At 45.5% G+C, this 22,789-nt stretch overlaps 1 protein-coding gene across 2 annotated transcripts in view; it reads right to left on the bottom strand.

The window, feature by feature from the left end:
* The window catches only part of ME3 (malic enzyme 3), a 185,032-nt gene that overhangs the window by 147,975 nt on the left and 14,268 nt on the right, over window positions 1-22,789 (bottom strand). The gene's annotated exons all lie outside the window — the stretch shown is intronic.

Below are 22,789 nucleotides of genomic sequence, written 5' to 3'. Positions count from 1 at the left end.
TGACTGTTAGCTTTTGTCATATGGTCTCCTTCGAGGGTCTTCTCTTTGCTGCTAGTTAGAATACAGGTCTTCTCTTTTCTGATATGTCAGGATTTACACAAGAGTTTCAGGGCAGTATCTGAACTGAGATCTTTCAATTACAAATATAATCTCTTTCCATCATGCCATACAGTTGCAGGGAGGATGTCGATCACATATCATTTAAGGAAGATGATCACATGATTTATTTGCATACTGATTCTCCTGATTACAAAGGAAGGGGTCACCTTACAGGCATCTATCTCTACCAGGTAATACACACTGAGGAGTTGGTTTCAGCTACTTATGTATCTTAAAATAATACATCTTTTTCTGGTCAAATATTGTACAGTTCAGACATTTCACTAATTCAGACAATCTCTCTGCCCTCCAGGGCCTCAGTCCAATTTCCTGAGGTTTTACATAATGGACTCCATCTGACCCGGGGCCACTTGTCTTCGTACATTTTCCCATCAGAGTGTGAGGTTTTTGAGGCCTCGCGATTGGTTAAATAATGGAACACAGTCCAAGCTCCCAACTAGGCCTCCTCAGAAATAAGGTCTAGGTTTGGATCCAGGACACAACTGATGTCAAGGGAACTCTTCCAGACCTCACAAAGAAGTGTCCAGAACCAAAATGTTTCTGTTTTGAGTCCAGATCAGAATATCAAAACCCACCTACTCACGCCAATTCCAAATTTTTCCATAATTACTTTGGGAGGATTGTTTGCCTGCTTAAAATATTCATTTCCCATCCCGACACAATGTTCTTTGAGGTTAATAAAAGGAGCAAAATCACCATTTTCAACAATTTCAACCCAGGGCCAACAGGGGAAAAAACACAATGTTTTTATTGGCACAGAATTCATGGAACTTAAAAACAATAAAGGTCAACTCTACCATATTTTTTAAACTTCTTTTCTCCTTAGACTTGCTAATTTGTAAGCAATCATTTTGGAATTCTCAAACAAAATGCAAACCTTTGAATTATTTACAATTGGTTTAAGAATTTCTCTTAAAAAATCAGCAGGCCAGGCCTGGTTTCATTGCTTCAGAAGGTTTTTATTTATACTTTTTTCCTAAAATACTTTAACATTCAGGGATTTCTTTCCTTCCTTTCTTTTTTTTTTAATAGAAAATCCCTAACTTTAAACTTGTACTTATAAATAAAGCTGTATTAAATTCAAGCTGACCTAAAACATAATTTTAAGGTCAAGTTAGTCCAAGCTTTTAACATAATTTAATAATGAAGATTTACAAGGTTTTCAGTACAAACAACACTCAAATTGTAATTACGATGTAGACTGGGATACAGTCTATAATTGGGAGAGAGAAGGTCTGTTTGATACTTAAAGAAAATCAAAATATTAGAACATTTGTCAAATGAATTTTTGTATAAATGAAAACGCTTTGAGGCAAAAAATGAAATTAGTTTTTTTCCTTTCAGAGAACTATGAATTTTCAGAGTTTACAGGAGCTTTGGGGATCATCTATCCTAGAGATAACAAGTGTGTCTGGAGGCCAACTTTAAGCAACTGTTCATAGATGCCTGGCGCACTGTGATAAACACCAGGAAGTGATTTCAGTGAGGACTGGGTGATTGATTAATGTCTGCCATGGCCAGAGGAGGATGTGGAAGGCTGCAGGACACACGGAAGGACATGTGTGGAAGGACATATTCCAGATACCTTTCGTTGATCCAGTCTAACCTACAACTTGACAATGGTCACGCGGCTAGTTTGTGACAGAGCTAGAATCAAAGCTTAGCAGTTTGGGTTCTCATTTGAAACCCTCCTATCAATGGAAGTCATTACAACACATACTACCCACTTCCCTGCCATGGCAGACAGATTAAAGGAAGACACTGTCATATCCAGTGATGCCTACAGGGTCATGGGGGCGCACAAGGCTGTCAGCTGCTCACTCAGTACAGTCATGAAATGAGAGTCCCTAACAGTGTCTGTTAAACCATGTGGCTTTTTAGTGGATCTAATAGATTTCTCATTCAGTCCCAAGTGTGAGGGTGGGGTGGGCTAGGCAACTGCATTGCTATCAAGAGTTCCAAGCTTTATTTATTTATTTATTTTTTTAATTTTTTTTTTTAACGTTTATTTTATTTTTGAGACAGAGAGAGACAAAGCATGAACAGGGGAGGGTCAGAGAGAGGGAGATACAGAATCCGAAACAGGCTCCAGGCTCTGAGCTGTCAGCACAGAGCCCGACGCGGGGCTTGAACTCACGGACCGCGAGATCATGACCTGAGCCGAAGTCGGCTGCCCAACCGACTGAGCCACCCAGGCGCCCCAAGAGTTCCAAGCTTTAAATTAGGCCATAATTTAAAAAACAATGGGATGCTATTTCTCTTCTTTCTGCCAGTTCATTCTGTGGTCTTCCTGCTTCTCCCCACCTCTTTTGCCTAGTCTCTTTCTCCTTCCATTCATATATTTATCTTTAAATGCTCATTTATTTTGAGAGAGAGAGAGAGAGTGCATGCAAGCAGGAGCCCAGCAGAGAGAGAGAGACAGAGAGAGAGAGAGAAAACCCCAAGCAGGCTCCAGTGTGGAGCATGACGTGGGGCTCAAACTCACAAACTGTGAGATCATGACCTGAGATGAAATCAAGACTGAGCCACACGGGCACCCCTCTTCCATCCATAGTTTCTAATGGTTTCTTGCCTTTTCACTTTCTGGTGCACTTTCTCTTATTCCTGGCTCTAGTTGCCATCATCAGCCAATGAGAGTCCCTCTTGGTTATTTGGTGAATTGATCCATCACAGGATATCTTTCCGGCTTTGTCTTTGGAGCCTTTCAGCCATTCCCATCCACTCCCCCTGGAAGTACAGGCTCTGAAGCCAGGCGGCTGGATTCAAATCCTGGCTCCACCCCTCACTGACGGTGTGATCTTGAGTAAATGATTTCAGCCCTCTGTGCCTCAGTTACCACATCTTTAAAATGGAAAATAATAATCATGTCCACCTGATGCCATTGTTGTGAGGATTAATTTAGATGAATTAACAAAAAGCAAAGTGCTTAGAACAGGGTCTGGTTTATTAAGGTACAATGTCTTTGCCATTATTATTATGTTGTTGTTGCTTCATACTGTTTGAAGCTACCAGTCAAGAGTCAAGTAACCAAGGCACTGTTATAGAAATAACAGCTTAGTTCACAGCTCAATCAATAGATAATCTCATGGGGCACTTCCGGCTCAAAAGCACATAGTTATCAAAGACTCTATGTATCCACATGTTTCCCTATAGGGATTATAAATGCCTTTTTTAAAATACAGTAGACATTTTTGGGAAATGTCTGCCCAGCTCAAAATCACCACCACCATCCCACACACCCTCCAGCAGTCATGATGCACAGTGTGACCTCTTCCTTCCAGCCAGTGACTAGACTGGGGCTGGCCACCCAACTGAGGCTGGACCAGTCTCATAATTTATTATTGGGACTAAGAGATGTCTGAGTTAGCATCTCTTTGAAACTGGAATTTTAATGTAAACTTGGGAGCTGTGGAGCAGCCATATTTCCCACAATGAGAAATTGAGAAGTAGAAGAGGTTAGCTTATTGGCAATGAGAGAACGGAGAAGCTGGAACATTCTGAGGGCCTCCCAGCCCCTGGCCCCAGTATTCCCCCAGGCCTGCCTGAATTCCACTGACTGGGTCTATCCAACACTCCTATGGCCTTTGATTCTCTACTTTTCTTAATCTACATCAAGCCTGTTTTAGCCAGGAGAGATCTAGCACTACTTTTACTAGCAGTGGCTATGAAATCTGTGGATTCTCTGACCTAATAAACATAAAATCAAGTAAAAATAATATGCTTACTATACAAATATACCTTTAAGACCCATATTTCCCCTCTTCCAATGCCCCATCCAACAAGATTATTGCCCTAGGTCACACTTAATACAGAGCTGCTACTGTTCATAGGAATATCTGATACAATCAGCACAGGAAACTAAAATAGATTTCACTGGTTTTAAAGGAGCCCACATAGGAAACTGGACCATCATACCGATTACATTTTATAGTTAATTGGAAGGTTAACAATGAACCAATGTTGGTAAAACCTACCACTCTTCTGCCTTTCTCTTTTTTTTCCCCCTCCAGTTCCTCTGAGCTACTCTGGCATCAGACCGAGGCAAAGAGGCAGGGCAAATGAGCTGCCATGACGTCCAGATCACGGAGTACCTCGTATACTGTGGTAGGGATGTTGGCTGTGCTCTGAGTAGAATGGTACTGCAAAAGGTTCTAAGAAAAAGACGCAAAATGTAGCATGTGGAGCTCTCTCGGATAGAGAGATATTTCAAACGCTTTCAGAAAATCCAAACGTGTGAATGGTATATGGAATAAAAAGTACAAGAATCCTTTCCCCCACCAGACATAACTACAGTTGGTTAACACAGTGTGCATCTCCGAAAGTTTTGCTGGAAGGCCCAGCTCCCTGGCTTTGGTGACTGTATCCACAGAGTACAGTGATTTCTCTCACACGGTGTGATCAGAGAATGCAGAATTATAGCTGGTCGCACATTCTGGATAACCCCAAGACCACAAGGAACACTCATTTGTTCAAAATACAGAGAACAGTGCTGAATGGCCTCAAGGCCATCATCAGGAACTTGACACATCACTGGCTGGCAAGCGCTCATCTGCCAGCCCATGGCTGGGAAGACTATGGGCTCCAGAGTCAAACAGATCTGTGTGGAATCCCAGCGCGGACAGTTGACTGTTGGCCTAACTTTTCTGTGACTCCCATTCTTCATCCATGCATTCATCCACTCAACAAATATTTATTGAGGGCCTTCTGTGTGCCAGACTTTGTGGCAGCCACAGGGGACACAATGACTGGCAGGAAGAGAGCCAATGCCTGCCCTCATGAAGCCAGTCTAGTGAGGGAGACACACACCGAATCAAGAGTCACAAACATTAACTTGAAACTGAGGGGCAGCATAGGGTAGTTGAAGAACACAGACCCTGGAACAAAACCATCTTAAGTTCAAAGGCTGGGTATTCGACCTCCTCGCTGAATATAACCTTGAGTAAGTTACTTCATTTCTCTGTGCCTCAGTTTCAATATCTATGCAATGCAGATGATATGAGTATCTATCTCTAGTTGTTGTGAAGATTTTATCTTGACAAATACATAGAACTGTGGAAGCACATAGCAAGTACTGTATTAGTGCTTGCTATTATTTTTTTTTAAGTTTATTTATTTTGAGAGAGAGAGAGAGAGAGAGAGAAAGAGAGAGACAGACAGAACATGAGCAGCAGAGGCACAAAGGGAGAGGGGAAGAAAGAATCCCAAGTAGACTATGTGTTGTCAGCATAGAGCCAAACGTGGGGCTCGATCTCACCAAGGGTGAGATCGTGACCGGAGCCAAAATCAAGAGTCAGACACTTAACTGTCTGGGCCTCCTAGGCACCCCACGTGCTTACTATTATTAATTGTTAACTGTACTAAGTGCTGTGGAGAAAAGACACAACATAGGACAAAGATATGATAGAGGGCACTGAGCACATCATGAAGTTCAGAGAAGGCTTCCTGCGTCTGGTACTGAATGATCATGCTCGAAACCTATTCCCCTACAGTCTGTGGTGTGATCTGGGGGCTGGGACTCTGCAGACCACATTCCCTCTTGCAAATTGCTTTTGTGCAAGGCTCACCCAAGAGGATGCAACGGAGGGAGAATGAAAGCCTGGAGGGGAGAGACGGAAGCTGCTCCTTCCTGCCCGCTTCCTGAGGAGTTTCTGTGGGCTTCCCGTACCTCTGAGTGCCACCTGTACCTGCAAAGCCTCTTTGCCAGGCAGCAGTGTCCTTCCGGAGGCAGCAGCTTGGTGGAGGGTGCAGTTTTCTGCTACTTGTGACACCAGCTTCATCACACCCACCTCAGAGACAGCAGCGCCACTGGCTGGCGCCCCCTCCTCAGAGGTCTGGATCAAGGGCCTTTGGGTCCCCTCGTTAAGCTGCTGAGTTTTATTAATTCCCACTCTTGTTCCCGCAGACCTAGGGGTGGTAGCTGCAACTGCAGGTTGTTACCTCTGTGGGGCACCTGGATGGCTCAGTGGGTTGAGTGTCTTGACTTTTGATTTCAGCTCAGGTCATGATCTTGTGGTTCATGAGTTTGAGCCCCATATTACTCTCCGTGCTGACAGCACACAGCCTGCTTAGGATTCTCTCTCTCTACCTTTCTCTGCCCTTCCCTTGCATGCTCTCTCTCTCTCAAAATAAATAAACTTAGAAAAAAAAAAGTTGTCAAATTTTTTCTGTAAATGGCCAGATGGCAAATACTTCAACCTTTGTGGGCCCCGTGCTATCTTTGTTGTATTATTTTCTTCTAACAACTTTTTACAAATGTAAAATCCATTCTCAACTCACTGGTCATACCAGTACAACATGAACTGGACTTGGTCCAGCAGCCACAGTTTCCAGCCCTGCCTTAGAGTTTTCTTTTCACTATTTTTATCTAATTAATAATTTTGTACTTAATGGTTTGTTATGTGACACCCCCTCGGTTCAGATAACTGGCATGGATTTAGTCCCCTGCCTGGACCCTCACTAATACACTTCCCTTGGGATCTGAGGAAGAGCTGGACCTAACCAGGTGAAGGGTCAGTAGAGGCTGTGCTGTGGATGGCAGGTGGAGGCTGTTGCAGGAGAGAGAAGCACGAGTGTGAGCCCTGCGGTGGGAAGGAGCGGGGCTCATCTGAAAACTGCTGTGATCCGAGTGGACAGACCATGGCTACTGTGGGGCCAGCCCAGCAAAACCCTGTAGGCCACATCGATGATTGGTTTTCTGTTCCAAAAAGTTCTGGAAGCCAATGAAGGTCTTTAAGCAGATGGATTGTAGTCTCATCTTCGTATTTTGAAAACATGTTCATGGGTAACACAGAGTGTGGCAAGTACTGAATGATCTACTCTTTACAAAACAACTTGTAAATCAAACAGTTGCTCAACAAATTTCAATATCCTTCGATCCCTTCTGTATCCTGGCTACAAGGACTCGTGCTGGACGTCTTACAAAACTGTAACCAAATTTGCTTGTCCCTTGTGATTTTCAACTTTGAAAGAACAACTTTTTCAAACTGAAAGTTTCTCTGCTCAGAAGCATACAAATATTAACTATACTATTGCTTTTATTCTTGCCTTACCCAAGACCATGAATATAATTTTTCAATCAGACACACAGTGAAATTACCAAGGCTCTGAGACTCATGTACACAGCCATTTGGCAAGCACATTCTTGGCAGCTTTTTTGCTGACTTGTGAAGTCTGCCCCTTTCTCCTCACTCTGAAGGATTTAGTATCAACCTCAAACTCACAACCCACAGGACCCAGTGAATCTCCTTACGGCCTCTCTGCCAAGGCCATCAGCACTAGCAGATTTACTGTGCTGCAGAAACCTGTGTTCCAGCACCAAAGGAAAAGCACAGAGACTAACCTTCTGGCAGGAGACCCGTGGACTTGCCGGGAAAGGGTACCTTCAGTGTCAGCATACACAAACACAGTCCCAGTTTCACACACAAAAGCAGAATGGCTTCTAGAATGAATTCACATAAAAATATTAGTCTTTCCAGGGATGACCATGCCCCTACCTAAAGATGCCCCCATCCTCCTCATGTCTAGTCAACAAGTAGCAGGCCCTGTGCTCTGCAGCCTGGGAGATTAAGAAGAATAACATAGGTCCCACCCTTCTGAGCCTAGAGTTTGGGGATGATGGTGAAGATGGCAGACATCTGGATGAGTGCTGGCATCTCAAACTCTGAGGGGGCTTATAATCCATTCTGAGGGTTAAGATTCAGGTACACAAAATAATTACAAGCCGGTAGGTAAGAATCAACCTTTTGGCTCCCACAATGATTATCACAGGTAGTTAGTATGACAATTTGGCTCCCAGCCTTAGCTGAGCTCTGTTGCCTGCCCACCTCCAGGCTTCTCCCTAATACCATTGGGCCACTAGAACCCCCTTCTGGGTTCTATTCCTGGTGCGGCAGATAATTAAACAGCTCCAGCCTCACATTCTAAGATAGCATTTCTGTTTTTCCTCAGCATTGGTTCTCAGTTTGGGCTTAACATCTAAATCACCTGGGGAGCTTTTAAAAATTCTGCTGCCCAGGGGAGCCTAGATGGCTCAGTCAGTTAGGCATCTGACTTCAGCTCAGGTCATGATCTCGCAGTTCACAGGTTCAAGCCTTGCATCGGGCTTTGGGCTGACAGCTCAGAGCCTGGCGCCTGCTTTGTATTCTGTGTTTCCCACTCTCTCTGCCTTTTCCCCCGCTCACCCTCTGTCTCTCTCTCTCTATCTCAAAAATCAATAAACATAAGAAAAAAAAGTAAAAAAAAAAAAAAAAAAAGTAAATCAGCAACAGTAAAAAAATAAGCAAAAAATAAAAATTCTGATGCCCAGGCTATATCCCAGACAAATTTTATCAAAATCTCTGGAGGGGGAAACTGTCATTGGCACTATTTAAAATTCATCAAATAATTCAATGTGCAAGGTTGAGAACCAGCATCCTACAGTGTGTCTGCCCTTGACCTTGTAGATGATTTGATAATAGGGCCTACAACTTGATCCAGACATGAGTCCTCCCTGGAGACTTTAATAATGTTTCTGTTCTGGTAGCCTGCCTAGGATCCCAGCTCCTTTTTAGGTAATGGGTTAGGTAACCAAGATAGGAGGTGCAAATACAGACTTTGGATTTCTGCAGACCAGTGTAGGATGTAGGCCTTGACTAAATTAGGGGCTTCTGAGCCTCAGTTTTACAGTCCTACCTAGAGGAAAGTCTATAGAGGTATAGGAAAGACTTCACATGGAGACAACCTTCTAGATCTAGTATTTCCCACTGGCAAATATGGGATGAAAAAATCAAATAAGTAAGGTGACCGTGGCTGTCACCTGATTAGCCCAAGTGTGGAGCCAGTCCACTTTGCTTCCTTGACGTTCTGCATTAACACACCCAACAGCTCCTGCAGACAGAAACCCGTGGGCCACGTGCATGCTCCTTGCTCCTACGAAAACTGACTGATTATATGGAGAATTCAATGGGCCTGACTGATGATTTGTCTTTTGGGGAAAGAAAACCCAGGCTTGGAAACTGGAGCCCTACTATCTTTCTCACAGGGGTCATGAGAACGTCTAGCATTTTGAGTTCATGTCCCTGAACTTGTATTCCTTTGTTACAACATTTAGAGCAGCTGGACTATTCCCAGAGGCATGGCTCTGTCTACGGGGCTTCAAAACACATTACAAGAGAAAGATGCAGTACTTATAATCATTTGTTTTCTTAAAGAAGCCCTTAACTTTAGAAAACAGTTTTTAAAAACTTAGGAACACTCTCTTAAACTGAAGACAGGTTGACCAAATATCAAGCTTTAGACAAGATGTTCTTTCTCCACCCCATGGATAAAAGACACCAGATTTCCTATTACTTACTGGGAAATGGTATACTCAGACTGGTTACAAGTTCCTTATCACTGGGAGCCTCAGATACTGTATGAAGACCAACCCATTAAAGCTTTAGATTTTCTCTCTGATAGAAACAATGTTGGCCAGTCTACATTGTCTTCCAATCCTAAGGTCAGTCCTGACTGTTTTGCCTATCTGTTGAGCCCTGGGTTCTGATGTTGCAGAGGTCAAAGGCAGCCCGCCCGATACAAGCCAGGGGTGTCTAAGGTTTTGAGCCAAGCCATCATTCTTACCTAATAAGGCAGCTTACAGAAACTACCCTGCTGGCCAAGCTTATCATCCACCCGCTGCTGCCAGGCACTTCCTAAGTCAGCTTTGATGGACAAGAACTGTGATTGAAGGTGGATGTGAATAACACAATCTGAACTGCTGAGGTTTAATGCTAAGCCTGCACCATGACAATAAAACTGTACGAAGCACGCCTACAGGGCACTTGCCTCAGAGCTCTGGAACCCAGGAACTACAGTGGTTCAGCAAACAATGACTTACTTACAGTAAAGATCTAAATCCCCTGGTGAACCTTTCATTGCTTTTATCTGTTTTCTGTATAGAGTTTCCGCAAAGAATTCTGATGAAAAGAGCTCAAGGCCATACTAATAGCATGTGAACAAAAGACCAGAGGCACCTTGACTCACCTCTGTTTTTCATAAAGGAGAAAAGAGCAAGCAGCAAAAGTATGTGTTTCTGATGGTGAGACCAGGACTGAGAAAACTTGCTTGAAGAGTTTTATTAAGTGCAGATGGACTTTGCAGGCTCGGGGCCTGAGCTGGATGCCTCAGAGGGTTTTGTCTCCAGGGGCTCTCCTGCGTGCCTCACGATGCTATGGATTGCACCGCTTCTGGGTTTCCACAAAACAGACCACTGGGAATGTGTTTCTGGCTTGTCCTTTGCTACCGAGGTTAAGCAGCCACTTGGTGCTTTATATCCAAGCTTCCAAGCCCACAGGCAACATTACAATTTTAGGTAAAAAAACCAAACCTCCCACAGTGTTTACCTCAAACATGTCCAAATGCCAAGAAAATGGACAGGATGAAGCAGATCTGATCCAACGAGGCCTCTGGCCTGGAGGAAACACACTTCTTGGCATCTCCTTGGAACACCAACCTCCAGCATTTCTCCTCAGAAACTGTAGTTAGTTCTTGAATAATCATGTTAATAGTGTGAGGGAGCTCTTAGAGGCCTGAGTCAGGATCTGCAAAGGGTTTTTCAGGCTGAGGTTGGTGCCTATACAGTGTTGCATGAGTCTGTCAGCAATACAGAGGCACTGGAGGGGTTGAGAGGAAGAGACAGCCAATCAGGAGCCCCTGCGGGAGATAGATCCGGGGCTGCCCACACCCTGCAAAGGGGCAGGCAAGGCTGGCAGGAAGGGCATGAATGGAAAAGATCCTGGAGAGGATGCACCCACCAAGTCACAGATGTGCCCAGGTCACCGAGGCTGGGGAAACAGGAGGCTGGGGAACAGCTGGTTTGGGGGGTGGGGAAGATGCCACGCGCTGAGTAGAACATTTAGTAAATAGTTTGAAAATGGTGGTCCTGGGGCTTGTGTGGGTAGATAAGGGAAATTGCTAAATGACACATGGCCAGTAAATGACACACCTTGGATCTGAACACAGGGATTTCCAATTCTGAAGCCTAGTGTTTTCAATCCCTGCGCTCTCCTGCCTCCCGAGAGGACAGGGCCCCCTTCTCTGCACATCCATGTCTTGGTGGAACACTGCTCATTAGGAGGGACAGACAAATTAGAGACCTCAGTCAGAATTTTCCAAAGCTAAGGCCAGCCCACCCATGAGCCTGCCTTTAATTTGCAGAGAATGAAGAAATGTGAAAGAATTAGGGCAACACTCACGATAGGAAGACAATGGGCAAGGAGGGGGCTCTGTGTTCCCAAGTCTAAATACACATCAGAGTCTCCTTGACAAATGAAAGAACATTCCCAACCCCATCCCAGACCTCCTAAATCAGGCTGTATCATCTACAGAGCTCCCTCAGTCATTCTTATGCATCTGGAACCACTGGCATAATAAAGGCAATGTGAGCGAAGGTCTTAAAAATAACAGGTCATCATAAGTAATGGGCACTGCACGTTAGATGCCCATTCTATACAAGACGTTGTTCCCAGGATTGGCTATAATTATCTCATCTAATTCAGTACAGAAGATTGCAGAAGAGGAAACGGGGGCTCCAAGAGGCTAAGCGCCTTGTCCATGGCCCCACAGTGGCATGCCTGATGCCAAGGTCACCGTGCTGTGATCTGGGCACTGGGAACAGAGGCACGTTCAAGAGATGAGGAGAGCCAGAGTGTGCAGCCCGAGTAGAGCCTCTTTCCAGACGGCTGTTTCCCCGGAGCCTCACAGCTTGCTGGGGAGAGGGTGGTGAACAGAAGCGAAGAGGAGAAACCCACAGCCGGGTAGAGCCAGGGAGTGCAGGTTCTGCTAAGCTGGTACCTGGGACTTGCTCACCTGTACCTGATTCTGCCTCCTCTTCACACCACAGCCAAGCAGATTCATTCTGTAACAGATTTTCCCAGAAGGAACACAGACTTGGGAATCAGTTCTTAGGGGTCCAGTCCTGAAGGCAGTGCTAGCTATCTGCTTCCCCTGGGATATCAGTCTCCATAACTGCAAAATGGGGAGCGGCACTGTGCCCCAATCCCAAGGTTCTTTCCAGCCCTGAAGGCACTGATTGTCTGTGACACCCTGCTGACCCACCGTGAAGGGGGAGCACTGAGGAGACTGAGGGCAGAACCGCCCTCCCAGGGTATTAGGTGGGCACAGGAGGTGTGAGTGGTGGCCCAGGCAGGCGGTATCCTTCAGGGAAACCTGGGGTGTGGTGTAGTTACATGAACCCCTCTGTGGATGCTCCAGGCCATGGAGCAGGGTTGTACTGACAGGAAACACACAGAGGCGTGGGCTTTCAGAGTCCCCACCGCTCAGCCCTCTCAGTCCTGAGTCAGTCACCACAGCCAAATGGCTGCTCTTAGTCACTCTCCTTCCCAGCACCACACGAGCCCCAGCGCCCAGGGACACAGAGTCAGGATGTTGAGGGTTCCCACAGAAAAACGCTGTGGGTCTCCAATGCGCATTCCAGCAGTGACCACTGAGTCACCATCGAGCATCGTGTGGCCTGGCTGGGGGTTTGGTTTCTTATTCTCTGGCCACAGAAACTCCTCTTTGCAAAGGATAAAGTGGCTTTATGGTCTCCAGTAGGCTTGTTGACACACAGGAGAGACGTGACCAAGGCCAGATTGACATTTAGTCACTTAGCATGTATCAGATACCGTTCTGAAAGCTTCAGTACTAGCTCATTTCGTTTTCGTTGATGATGACATGAGGGGTACTATTAACAGCCCTATTTTATAGATTAGGAACCTGAGCACAAAATGCCTAGACAATTTGTCTAGAGTCACATAGTCAGGGGAAGCAAAACCACAATTTGAACCCCAATATGCTGGTTTGGGGAGCTCTCCTTGTTAAATGCGATGTTCCACTGTCTACATCAAATAACTAGAAAATAAGGGCATGGAGGAGAAATCTAATTTGAGAAATAAAAGAGAGGCAGAGAGCACATTGAGGCCCCATTGCTAGGTAGAAGTGAGAGAGAGGAACATATTAACAGGTATCTGGAAAACAAATCCAGGTTGATCTGAAATCCAAATGTTTGCTCTTCCCCAGGACAGAGAGCAACATAGAACAGTGCTAGAAAGACTCTGAGGAAGAAGACAGCATGTCCATCACATGCACCATCGAAGTTTTCCTAACAAGTATCTGTTACGGGCAGGGTTTCTTAGGCACAAATGAAGAGGAGTGGTGGTGGCCTGCAGAGGTCAGCAGACTGGCTTGAGCAAAGGCCAAGAGGCAGGAAAGTCAAGGCACTTCCAGTAAGAAGGGAGAGTTTTGTTTTCCTGGATCACAGTATGTGTGAAGGGAAGTAATGGGGGGAGTCAGTCTGGAGGGGTCTTATCACAGGATACTTCAAGCAACAGACCAAATGGGCTGGGTTCTGACTGTCAGGCAATAGCAGCCGAGTCTCTCCAAACAGGACAGTACACGACAGAGCAAAGCCTTTGGAAGCTGTCTTGGGGCCGGATGTATGGTTGACTGAAGCTGGAGCAGAGCAGCAAACAGCCAAGAGGGTACTGTGACAGACACGCAGCACACAGGGACAGCTGGCCCGTGATGGCGGCTCCAGGAATCCAAAAGTGAGAGGCACTCTGGAAAGGAAGAAGCAACAGGACTTTGCGACAGGAGGGACATGGTTGGGGACAAGGTATAGAAGGATTCAACAGCCACAGGTGCCTACCCTTAGTATCTGGTGGACCAGATAGGAAGGAGGGGAGCTTCTTTGGAGACAGTTTAGAATCCTGGAGATGGAGCAGACCCAGAGAGGCGGCAGTCAAGGTGGGCTGCATGGTGGCTCCCAGCAGAGAGGACTGAGGCCACTGGACAAGCGGAAGCCAAGGAATAATGCGGACATCTACTCCACTGGGACCCATGCATCTTTCTCCTTGCAAGGCTACAGCTAATATTTATAGAAGGGTGGTCAAGAGCACAGACCCTGGAGCTAAAGTCCTCTGATTTGAATCCCAGCTTCATTATGCACTGGCTGTGTGATCCCAAGCAAGTCACATAATTCTGTGCCTCAGTTTCAAATTCTGTAAAATGGGCATCGTAATGATACCAGTACCGGCCACCAAAAGTTATCATGAGATATAAAAGTTAACATATGTAAAATGCTTGGCTTGGTACTCAGCACACAGAAAGTGCAATGACTGATAATTAATGTTATAAGTAATGCAAGTGTTAACATAAATAGCACTTTCTGCCTCTCAAGCCATATTTACATTTGCCATCCTGGTGGGTTATCACAGTGATACTGTACGGTTACATCTCACTATCCAGACGGGTTCACCTGGGACTCAGAGCAGTTAAGTGACTGGCCTCCCTTTAGCAGCAGAGCTGGGATAAGAGCAGGGCCAGGGCTCACAGCCCTGTGCTGACTCTGACATCACATTGTCTTTGGCATCCAGAAGGGAAGAATCACAAGGACCCAGAATTTCCTTCTTGCACTTAGTCCATTAATTCAGCCCCCAATTCCTATCCCAAATACACCGTCTCCTTCTACTCCAACACACAGCCATTTGGGGCATAAGAAAGGGAAGGAAGAGGAAGAGAGAGGAAAAAGGTGGGAGACCTGAGAGAGGTGTTCAGGGAAGTCTCTACCTGGTCAGTCAGAAGTGGAGGCCCTGATTTAAATCCCCCCCCCACAAATAAAATTGAAAAAGTCCCCCTCCCCAAATGAACCACAGAGTATGGGGGCCACAGCCTCCATCTGTGAGCCACCTTCACCCCTGCCTGAGCTCACGCTTCAGCCCCCAGCAGCCTGAGCAGCCGTGAGGCTCCACACCTGCATCCTGACGGTGAGGGCTGGTCATGTCGGCTAACTGGCAGGCAGCACGACTCTGGGAGAGCATCTTAGCCACTGGACTTCCCAGTTTTCTTAGCTCACAATCAGATCCGCTACTTAGCTGTCTTCCAGAAAAGCTGTGGCGTTTGGCTTGAAATAAATGATCTGTGTCTCCAAAAGAACATTATCCAAACAACAAAGGATGGCAGGCAGTGTTTTAGTCCCATACTCAATGTTTACTGAAGGCTCAGGTAAGAGAGAAGGTCACATCTATGGGCTGGAAAATGGTTGTGGGTTTTGCGTTTGTTTGGGGGTTTTGTTTGTTTTTTATTCTGAAAAAAAAAAAAGAGTCATAGATAGCAGCTGGTTTGTCCATTGTTCTTTCTGGGAAACTTTAGGCAGGTTCCTTTGAACACTAGCCTTGGCTTGCTCCCTAAGGACAAACTGAAACTCTAATCAATGATAAGGAACAATACAAGTTAATTTAGATTGAATTCTCCATGGCAATTCTTCAGGAGTGAGACTGTATCTTTGTTCCATCCTGGATGCCACCAGGCACTGTTAAAAAATTAGGAACTGTCTATGGACCTGAGGTGTGAGAGCTTTGCAGGTGATCTTAATACATCCCCCAAAGGGGGTATGGGTGACTGGTCCTACAGTAGCCTTCCTTCTCTTCATTAACATCATGATGATGAATATCATAGGCTGAGGGCTGTGGTGGACCGAGTATTTGTGCCTTCCCTCCCAATTCATATGTTGAAACCAATAGTGTGATGGCATTTGGATGTGGGCCTCTGGCAGGTAATTAGGTTAAGATGAAGTCCTGAGGGCAGGGCTCTCAGGCTGGGAAGAAGAGACATCAGAGTGTTCTCTCTCCATAGGTGCATGTACACAGGAAAAGCCATGTGAGTACACATGGCCAGAAGGCCACCACCTGCAAGCCAGGAAGAGGGCTCTCACCAGAACCTAGCCACGCTGGCACTGGGATCTCAGACTTCCAGCTTCCAGGACTGGGAAAAAAAATGACTAGTGTGTAAGCCACCCAGTCTATGGTATTTTGTTAAGGCAACCCAAGCTAAGACAAAAGCTTTATAAATTTCAGAGAACATGTGTCATTTTCTAGAACAATTCAGTGATGTTCTTTTCTTTTTTTTTTTTTAATTGTTTTTTTTAACGTTTATTTATTTTTGAGACAGAGAGAGACAAAGCATGAACGGGGGAGGGGCAGAGAGAGAGGGAGACACAGAATCGGAAGCAGGCTCCAGGCTCTGAGCCATCACCCCAGAGCCCAACGCGGGGCTCGAACTCACGGACTGCGAGATCGTGACCTGAGCCGAAGTCGGACGCTCAACCGACTGAGCCACCCAGGCGCCCCGATGTTATTTTCATTTTACAGATAGAGAAACAGACTCACAGAGGTTGAGGGACCAGCACAAGCTGGTTAAAGAGCAGAGGCAGGATTAGAACTCTGATCTTTTGACCTGATTATTTCCCTTCCAGGTTCTTCTGGGGCTACATTGTTGAACCTCGTCCCCATGTCTCAGGAAGACTCACAAAGTTCCCACGGCATCAGGCAGAGGAGGCCGGGACCATTTACCAGCCCATCAGGATCACAGAGGGGAAAACGGCCCTTGCAGAAGCCTGATGCTTCTGAGTGTTGAGGGAACAGCAGGTTCTGTGGAGTGGTTAAGTGTCGGGAAGCAGGGTGAAGGAGGTCTGGCCTCAGACTTTCTAGGATTAATTCCCTGTTTATTATACTCTCTGTGCCTCAGTTTTTCTTACCTATAATATGGGACTAATTATGGTATTACAGTATTTACCTCTTAAACAGTCAAAAAGAGAGGGATTGAGGTCACGGTCTAGACTGGAGAGCAGGGGCAGAGCACTGCCTGACCGCTGCAGCCAACACTGGTTCAGGAGGACGGTCCAGATGAGAGGCCACAGGGACGGCACCCCCACACCAAGAGATAGGTGCCAGCCTGCAGAGCATGTGCACAACCGCCAGTCCTTCCCTCATCCCCCAACAGTCTAGGAGGCCTCAGATGGGGAAACTGAGACTGGGAGAGGATAAAGCAGTCAGGTAGAACCTGCACAAGTTTGGGAGTCTCAGCAGCACATACTCTAGCTTTTGTCTGCTATGCAAGTGATCTTGTGCACATGACTTTTCCACTTCTCAGTGTCTTTACCAAAAAAACCAAAAAAAGAAAAGAAACCTTACTAAGTGCCTCAAAGGGTGTTGTGGAGATTGAATGTGAAAAGCATGTCACGGTGTCCCTAAAAATGTTCGTACTGTTTTACTGTAAGTGTCGTGCTTGTAGTTACCCAGCAGCTGGTAAGCAGCAGAGTGGGGTCCAAAATCTAGGCTTTCTGGGTGGCTCAGGTGGTTAAGTGTCTGACTCTTCATTTTGGCTCAGGTCACAATCTCATGGTTTAGTTCGTGAATTTGAGCCCCGCATCAGGCTCTGTGCTGACAGCTCAAAGCCTGCTTGGGATTCTCTCTCTCTCCCTCAGAATAAAATCCCGCTCTCTCTTTCCCGCACGCTCTCTCTCTCTCTTTCTCAAAATAAAATCTAGGCTTTCAGGTGCTGTGAGGTCACAGGAGTAAATCAGGAGGAAATGAGAAGCTGACAATTTGTGTGGCAAGAATTGCCATTTCCCTACCACTATTCTTGCATCTACACAAGGAATAAAAGCAGCACAAAATGGAACCCCAAATCAGGAAATCATTAAAGAGGTCCCTATCCAGAATCCTCAAAGGGTTTCAAGACCAACAAAGGCTGGGTCTTACCCACAGCTGATATCTACACATGAACTCATGAGCTCATTCAGTCAACAAATACTATGAAGCATCTGCTAGGTGTGCAATGCTTCAAGGCAGGCTCTTGGGGCCAAGAAAACTGATGGAACAGTCAGTCTGTGGGGGATCCTATCACAGTGGGTAAGATAAAAACAAAAGCAAAAAAACTCCACTCATCACCGGAGTGCGATAAGAGCCACAGCAGGGGCATAACGTGGAGATAGGAAAAGCCTGTATTTGGTCTGGAGCTGTCAGGGAGGCTTTCCAAAAGAGCAGACACAGGCGCTGTCAGAACTAAGAGAAGCAAGGGACCAGGAGGCACAGAGAAGTGGATGAGAGACAGCCTGGTGTGCACATGAGAACATTAACAACTCTGGAGCAGGCAGGAACACAGCATGTGGTGAGGACGAGAGATGAGGAGGCTACAGTGTGAGTCCCTTTGAAAAACGCCTTGGACATTGTGCTTCAGAGTGTGAACTCTGTGGTAAGGGTGGGAGGAAGCCATAGAAAGTTCTAGGAAGGGGAGTGTCCATGCTTTACAAATCTCATCTAGTGGAGGCTAAAGTAGAAGCTGGACTGAGGGTAGAAGAAACTGGATATAAGGCAATAGAGAAGCTACAGGCATGTCCAGATGAGAAAAGAGATCCCAAACTATGTGTGTGCACGCACATACACACACACACACACACACACACACACACACACACACACACACAGCTGGTTCTGCCTTTACTGAGACACCCTGGCATGAGTCACACCTGGCTTCATGCTCCCACAGAACCCCCCAGGGGTTACCTTAGCTATGCTCTATCCTCTTACTTCCCCTCGGTGGTAAACCCAAATGGCTTTTCACTTCCAGACTAACCTCAAGCCCAGAGTTTGAGGTGATTAACTACTGCCTGTGAGGTTGTAGTCCTGGAAACCTCCTCCCAAATGATGTAAGCACAGGGAGCGCTGCGGGTCTGGACACACACAGCACCCCGGGGGCTGTGCAGATCAAGCACATAACAGCTGTGTTCACTTCTGCAATCAGACCTTTACATTAACATGGCAATTACAGCTACCAAGGGAAAGGGAAATCAGCATTTACTACTGATTTTTATAAACAAATGCGAAAAAAAAAAAAAAAAAACCCAAACCAACCACAACTCACAGAATGCACTGAAGGAAATACGTAGTATTTAATGTGCCTTTGTTAAACTAAAAGCTCTCAATGGAAAAAGGTAGAAGTTCATGTGGAGTGCAGGGTGCCAGGGGATGACACATTATCTTTCAGATTTCTGGAACTCTTATTATATAATATGACATCAACATTAGCAAAAGAGTATGGGAGCTAACTAGCATGTACTGGGTACCTACTGTGCATCAGATTGTGGGATAAGCAAGCATGGTAGATATATGTTACCCCCTTTTTTTAAAGGTCATTCATTTTTGACAGAGAGAAAGAGTACAAGTGGGGAAAGGGCAGAGAGAGAGGGAGAGACAGAATCCCAAGCAGGCTCTGTGGTGTCAGCGTAGAGCCCAACGCAGGGCTCGAACTCACAAACCCTGAGATCATGACCCGAGCTGAGATCAAGAGTCGGACACTCAACCGACTGAGCCACCCAGGTGCCCCATGTTACCTCCTTTTTTTTAATCCTGAAAATGACCTTGGGTGGTTGGAATTGTTATCCCAGTCTGCAGACAGAAGACGTGCGGAGAGAAAGACCAAGTAGGCTTCCTAAGATCACACAGCAGTTAAGTGGCAAGGGTGCAGACCCAGGTCCCTCCAAGAACTCCACAGCCTGAGTTCCTCCCATTGCTCTACCCTGCTCACCTCCTTAGGGAAATGTGAATGGCTCTGCCTCTCCAGCTGGCTGGGAAGCCCCTGAGAAAGACATTCTCATGGTGACTATCCTATCCTATCTCTAGACAATGTCAGCCTGGAAAGAGACTTGAAAGCAATCAACTCCCATCTTCCAGAAACAGAAGCTCTGAGATGAGTATGGATCACATTTCCTGGCCCCAGAGCTGAGAACGAGGGCCACTCAAGTCTGTAACTTGGGGTAGCTCTCTCTCTCCCTAGCCAGTGTTCACCTCGCTCTCTCAGGAGTCAGTGCTTCCCCACAAGAGTTTGTTATTCTTGTTTTTGTTTTAATAATGAGATTTCTATACTCATCTGAGTCTAAAACGGAGCTGGGGAGGGAATAATGTCTTTTCCTCTAGCAGATATACTCAATGGAAAAGCATGACCTGAGTCTCCCCACTGTACACAATCTCCTTCCACATGATCCTATAAGAGAATAAGAAGTGATTAATTCACAGCAAAATGATTTTATTTACTATCAGTGCTCAGTGTCTTAAAACACAAACCTTCCACCCAAATATTTGTCCCAGGGATAAACTCTCCCCCACATGTTGTCATAACTGATTCCTGCTGGCACAAAAGCATACATCTAAGCATCCGTATCCAGGATATAAATGATGACTTTCATAAAAAGGACTCAGAGGGCACACTTGTGTGTTCAAGTCCTAGTCCCAGACTGGAGCTTTCTAACGTGTCTGGATTCAATGAGGATTTTTCCTCAAAGGAAAAAAGATAATTCATAAACCCAGTCATGCTGATCTCAATGATGTCTTGAACAGAAATCCCCTCTATCTTCTACAAACTCAAATGCTCAAGGGCATGAAAATGAAGCTCCACATTAAAGCAGAAACCTTCAAGGTGAAAGAAATGTGAATATTCTTTCAAATTAAGCTATAAACATGGTTTTGCTCTAAGAGTCATGTGATTCAAAGTCTCTAAGATGGGCAGATGGTGGGGGCCATCGGGCTTGTCATTGGTGGGTAACCCGAGACAGGTGTGGTCAGGTGGAGGTGGAAGAGAACTGAATGAGTAGAGCTGATGGGAATCAGAACCTACCTCTGGGCATGTGATCTGAAAATCTACCACTGAGCAGAGAGTGGACTGACCTTTGGCCTCAAGGTCAAACCAGAACCATCTACAGGGTTCTGCCCCAGCTTCTAGCATTCCCTTACTAGTAAGGAGGAGGTACAGTTAAGTGATAACAATTTGAGAGGCCCCTGATAGAGGAAGAAGACACAACAAAAACACAACTGCAGGACAGCCTTTTGGTGCTTAGATAAGATTCTTGCAAGCACATCTCTGGTACACTGGGTCCTGCAACAGGGGAATTCAGGCTTGGTGGAGATCTGCGGAACATACTAGCTCCTGGCACTAAAGGCTACAGTAAGGAAATTTAAAAGAGTATGGGGTTTCCCAAAGTTGGAGGGCTTCGGGTCTTATTTCCTTGAGCCTCAGGGGCTCTGATGTCCTTCAAGCTGCACCTATACAACAGGGCAAGTGTCATAGTATGCAGAGGTGAGTGGCCATGAACCCAGTGCTCGGGCAAGAGCTACAGCATGTGGCTACCATGTGCTCAAATGACACCACCTGGGACCTCAGGCTTCTTGCACCCACTGGGCCATCTGCAGCCAACTGCAGCCCAGTTTGGTTTTCTTAGGAAGCTGCCTTACCTCTTCAGAGGTTCCTAGACCCACCAAAACAGTAATGCTCCTTAGGCAGCCAGCAGTCACTCATTCTGACCTTGAACTGTCCCACCTCACACACCATGGACCTTTACCCTCATTCTTCCCTTTTCACTCCTCTTCCTGTCTGTCATGTTCTTCATTCATTTATGGTCTCCAACAAAACACACAACTCAGCTCTTCTTGGCCTCCCATTGGCCTACCTCCCCGCTTGGGTTCTCTTCTCTCCTTCCTGGTTTGGTGTATCCTGATACTTCAGGATACATCCCTCCCTTCACCTCAGCCCCAGGAGCTCTTCTCCAAGATGAGAGCCTCCAGACTTGAGCATTTCGTTCTGATGGGAAGAAATGGGGGAAAAAAGGTTTCTGACTCCCAGAGGCTAACATCATCATGCTCAACAACAAGCACACATAATCTGATCTCTGTTTCCTCAGGGTCAATGAAAGGTATGTGTCAATACATCTTAAAAGAACAAGTGAATAATACGTATCGAAATTAAGCATAATTTTTAGTAGCCCTTATGCACCTCTAATGGGCCAAACACCAAGGAGAAAAAAAGAAAGTAGGAGAAAAGTCTTACTCATTTGGTAAGGAAAACAAGAAAGCAACAGTAAAAGTCACAGAACGGTTTAAGGCAGAAGTAGAATTATAACACAAACACCAGAGGAAAGTACATCAGAAGAGGTTATTCTTCCAAAGATGCTAATGCAGCACTTCCTGAGTGGGTCGATGGGAACTCTACTTCAGAGGCAAAGCCAATGAAATAAATGCTTCCCCTGTGGAACGTAGGGAACCAAGAGTCCCTCAGATCTATAAACCATCAGCTAAGTGGATGCAAATGTGTTTACAGCCTTCCTTCTTTGAAGCTACAATATTATGAAATGTTTACAGTGGTAGGCCCCATTATAAAAGTTCATTCTTTTGAAGAGGAAGTCAATTAAAGACAGCCACTGCAGTGATACTAGAGAATAGGTTACCCAAGATCAAAGTCTTGGGAAACCCATGGTGTAAAACCAAAGATCTCTGACAATTTTGTAAGAACTGTAAGATTATTAGCCTCCCAGGAATTTTCATTCTGGAAAGCTTGTTTTCATCATTGGACTTTCTATGATGTTCATAGTTTCATGATTACAGTCATAGCATGTGACAGATGGCTTTGCCCAGATGATGCCAAAGACTGTATGAAAAACAAGAGTTGTTTTACTGTGGCATTTGTGCTGCTGATTCTTTTAAAACTTCACCTCTTTCAAAATCTTTAAATAGTTTTTTACCTAGACAAGTGACTGATACTGGGTCAAATTTGCCAAAAAAAATCATTCCCATAAGCTTTTGGTTTGCTATTTTCCGTCCCCAGGAATTATGGTTTACAAAGACAAACCAGGACTCAGCAAAGCGAAAGGCAAGCTAAAATTCAATCCAATGGAGAAAGTGACAACACTCTGCCCATGGAAGGCCAAATTTGTGAAAGGTTCATACTGCATGAACTTCAAATCCTTGTTTCTATTCCACCTAAGTGTTCTCAAGGGGGAAAAAAAATAGAGGAAGAAAAGAAAAAACAGAGGAAGGAAATTCTCATC

The sequence above is a fragment of the Neofelis nebulosa genome, chromosome 10, assembly GCF_028018385.1.
Source record: "Neofelis nebulosa isolate mNeoNeb1 chromosome 10, mNeoNeb1.pri, whole genome shotgun sequence".
Classification (NCBI taxonomy): Eukaryota; Metazoa; Chordata; class Mammalia; order Carnivora; family Felidae; genus Neofelis; species Neofelis nebulosa.
Note: the sequence above shows the minus strand (reverse complement) of the source record. Positions and strands in the feature narration are given on the sequence as shown.